The following is a 5,000-nucleotide window of genomic DNA, read 5'->3' as shown; positions in this document are numbered from 1 at the left end:
GAAAGAATAAAGAACGATAAATAATAAGTAAGTGCACAAGCAATAAAAAAGACATTAGTTGTAATATATATAGAGATATTTATTTGTAAAGAAACACTCAACCATGCATGAAATAGGGAATAATACGAGACATTTTTGACCCATGTTTTACATTAGAAGGACTCAAACTTTCCATTTTCAGCAGATGAATGTTGAAAACAGTCTTCTAGTGTCAAACTCTACACTTACATCATCAGTGTTAGAGATTAACTATCTACATGTAATAGTGGTATGTCATTTTATTAGAAAATAAATGAGGATTTTTTCCCTCATTTTTTTAATATTTAACATGTTACTGAATACATATATTGCTGTTTTTAATTCTTTGAAATCAATATTTTTTTAATATTTAGTAAATAAATCATGACGTGGGCTTATTTGGAGCACACATGGTCTTAAATGGAGTCACAGTATCAATTAAACCCACTTTATTCATCAAATATCTTTATTTTATATTCTAAAATCTACATGAACTAATGAATACATTTTCAAATGAGAGATAAATGTTGTTTTATAAAAAATGATCTCCCTTATAAATCATGTCAGTATCCATGAAAAACAGCTGGATGAAGATTTTGGTGCTTAATGGGAACATTTACCCTAACAGCTGATCTTAGATCTTAGGAAGGAAGGATGGAAGGAAGGAAGGAAGGAAGGAAGGAGGGAAGGAAGGAAAGACAGATGGAGGGAACATTTACCCTAACAGCTGAAAACATTGGTTAGAACATTAGAACAATGTAATAAGTTACATTTCTTTGATGACGTCATTGAAATAGTTACATTACTTATTACATTTTAAACAGAGTAACTAGTAATCTGTAACCATCCAACATGAATGAACAAGAAGAAAGGCATATTTTTTAAATGTGATGGGAGACTTTAACTCCCTGCACTTTCTCATTTTCACCACAGAGTGTCAGTGTTATTCTCTCAATCTGCCTCATCTGCACTTAACCCTTTATAGATCTGCTCAACCGTTTGGTAGAGGTCACTTTGTGTCATGATATCTGCTCAAAATCTTAATCTATTGAACCCATTTAACTTTTTAAGTTTAGCACTTGTATGAGGTATGTAATGCACAGACAGACCATCAGATTGTGTTATGATTGCTATAGATACAGGTTGTTCTATGGTTGCTATAGATACAGGTTGTTCTATGGTTGCTATAGATACAGGTTGTTCTAGTGTATAAACGAAGAATAACACAAATCACTGCTGACATCGGAGATCCTGCTGGAGACATTTTTGAAGTTGAGTTAAATTTTTTCATCTTGAACACGAACAGAATGAGTCTCTAACATGTTTTTTTTTTTTTTTTTTAAAGTTTTGATCAAATGAGGTCTGTAGAGGTCTGTAAAACATCACATTTAGGGCCAATGAGAGAAAAAAACCCATGTTTTTAAGTTGTCATGGCCTCAAGAAAGCAAAATAATTATTGGTGTGACCTTAAAAGGGTTAAAGCCCTTATAGGTCCTGTGTAAAGCTCATATCACCACCTAATAAACTTTGTATGTATGATGATGATGATACATAACACATGACAGATGTACATATAAATGAGCTTCTGTACGTGCTGTATCTCATTTAATACACACATTTTCAACAGGAATTAGTAGAATAAATGAATGAGAAAAAAGCCATGTTTTTAAGTTGTCATGGCCTCAAAGAAGGATGAAAAGCAAAAAAAAAAAAAAAAAAAAAAATTAAACAGCACTTTCTTGGTGTGACCTACAAAGGGTTAAAATCTCCAAGTATGAAAAAAAATAAAAATAAAAACAAGGTGATGATGAGTTGGTAGTTTCCCAGCGGTCCGTAAACGCACCGCGTGGTCCTTGAACGCACCGTGTGTAGTAACCTGCTCCGGCTCTGCGTCAACAGCCTCTCCGGTGCGCTTGTTTGTTTCATTGATCCCGGTGCCTTTTACCGGCAGGAACACCGGCCCGGTCACCATCCACACAGGCTCTCCTGTAAGTCCTCTACTTAACGGAATCATTAACGTTCACGGTGTTGTTTTATTTTATTTATTATCCTCAACCAAGTTACGGTAACTTGCTTTAGCTCCCTAGCCGCTACGTAGTGTGCACCCATTATCGGACACACCGTCTGTCGCACTATCGCTCCCTCCTCTTTTCCTCGCATTATTTCCACTACGCTATTACACACATGCAATCTGGTGATGTCCAAACACACTCACGCATGCTATAAACAAAATCATGCATGTGTATTAATCCTAATTTTAGTCATATTTGTGAAAAATGGCGAGCGAGTGTTGTGATGAAGTGGTGTGCTGTGGCCGATAATGGAAGCATCGTCTCTCCTCCTCTCCTCCGGTGTTACGGCTGAATCTGGTGACCGTGTTATCTTGTGACCGTCTTATCCGTTGTCTCTCTCACATTAAATTATTATTTAACTTACATAAATGATTAGTTATTAAAAATATTAAATAGATGGATGTGTATTTTAAAAGGATTAAAACTACAATTAAATGTTTTTTGTTTAAGGAGAAAGTCACCATATAACACGGTCACCATTTACACCGTAACACCAGTCAAATGGATAAAGAGAGCATTAACGCTTTATTTTAACGTTTTAAGAAGAAATACACATATAATTAATTGTTTATTTCTATCTTTTTAAACACAATTTTCACAACCAGCTGACACAAAAAATGCAGAAATCTCTCCTGAATGAAGCAGCTGGTGTTTTTTTATTTTATTTATTTATTTATTTTTTATTTTTTAACATTCATATATATAAAAATGTGATTTTAGCACCGAAACCTGAGCTGAAACCTGCAGCATCCCATGCATCTTTCATGCATCCAGTGTCCAATAACACCTGGTGGCTGTCTCCTGCTTTAGTAGTTGTTAGCATGTTAGCCCGTCCAGTAACATTATACATGCTCGTCGGAGCTAACAATATGCTAGCTGTCAAGAGTATAAGTACACATTTAGAGGTATTTGTGTATTTTTATTGTAGTATTTTTACTACTATACTTCCACTCCACTACATTTAAGAGGTACATGTTGTACTTTCTCCTCCACTATATTTATTTTACAGCTTTAGTTACTTTTCAGATCCTAAAAAAAGGATAATATAACAAGCTTTTAAAATACAACCCATAGTTAAAGATGAAACCAAAAAGCAGTGTGTAGTCGGCTCACATTTCAGATGTCTATGAGTTGTTAACAGCTCCACCAAATAGTGATTTTTCCCTCTAAACTTCTCACATGCTTTCATTTCAATAAATGTTCAAATGATCCAATATTTCAGCAAAAATCAAAGATTAGAGAAAAAGTATGAAATCATCTCACCACCCCTCACATTTATCTGCTGACCCTTTGGAGGGGCCCCACCCCTAGGTTGGGAACCACTGGACTAAACTAGCTAACTGTATATAAAGTAGTGTAAACTAGCTCCACCTCCAGCAGCTACAACAGTAACATGCTGCTCTAACACTGATGCTTCACTATTAATAATCTAATGATGTCATAATAATAATATATCAGTCAGAGGACCAAAACACTACTTTTACTGTAATACTGCATACTACATCACTCATAATACTGCAGTACTTTACTGTAATACTGCATACTACATCACTCATAATACTGCAGTACTTTACTGTAATACTGCATACTACATCACTCATAATACTGCAGTACTTTAACTGTAATACTGCATACTACATCGCTCATAATACTGCAGTACTTTTACTGTAATACTGCATACTACATCACTCATAATACTGCAGTACTTTTACTGTAATACTGCATACTACATCACTCATAATACTGCAGTACTTTACTGTAATACTGCATACTACATCACTCATAATACTGCAGTACTTTACTGTAATACTGCATACTACATCGCTCATAATACTGCAGTACTTTTACTGTAATACTGCATACTACATCGCTCATAATACTGCAGTACTTTTACTGTAATACTGCATACTACATCACTCATAATACTGCAGTACTTTTACTGTAATACTGCATACTACATCACTCATAATACTGCAGTACTTTTACTGTAATACTGCATACTACATCGAGTTCATACTAGCATGTTTACATTGCAGTATTTGTACTTTAACAGCAGTAAAGGACTCTGAGCACACAGATGATGTATATGAATGAACACAGGAGCAGCTGTCAGAATAAACTGGTTTAGTGTTTGTTGAATACGCTGCAGTGTCGGGTTTCACCAACATTAATGCAAATATTTTAAAATATGGACATTTATGTGTTAATATAAAAACATAAACAGTACATAGCACCAATAATACATTTGAATAAAGTTCACAGGCTGATGTGTCAGTGATACAGAAACATAAATAAATGTTTTATTCTTACAAACCGCTTCAGTTGGCTTCACTGTTACAGGCAGGCAGGACTTTAAAACAAAGAAAGAAAGAAAGGTGAAGATAGAAAGATAGAAAGAAAAGATAGAAAAGAAAGATAGAAAGATAAGAGATGGACAGAAAGACAGAAAAAGAGGCAGGCAGGACTTTAAAAAGAAAGAAAGAGGAAGAAAGAAAAATAAATTAATTAAAGAATTAAAATCCAAATTCTCTGATTCCAGCTGAATATTTTCTACTTTTTTAATAATCTGATACTAAACTGAACATGTTTGTGTTTTTGGATTGTTGCTCCAGATAAAGTGAGACTCATGCAGACGTCATTTTGGGGAAATGTTTATAGACTGATAAATCCAGTAAATGATTAACAGATGAAACAAAGAGGAAACTTTGAGCCTAAATTAATAAATCACCAAACTTTAAGACTTTGAGTTTTCGTCTGTCTGACAAAAACAAAACACGTGACGAGCCTTTAAAGTGACGGACTGGAGGAACTGGATCCTCACCCAGCATCCCCTCATCGTGTCAGGTTACCACGGCGCCCTCCGGGACTGGTCTCCATGGAGACGGGGCAGAGAGAGGGGAGGGGGTGAGG

The sequence above is a fragment of the Scomber scombrus genome, chromosome 22 (genome assembly GCF_963691925.1).
Source record: "Scomber scombrus chromosome 22, fScoSco1.1, whole genome shotgun sequence".
Taxonomy (NCBI): Eukaryota; Metazoa; Chordata; class Actinopteri; order Scombriformes; family Scombridae; genus Scomber; species Scomber scombrus.
This window is presented reverse-complemented; position numbering follows the sequence as displayed.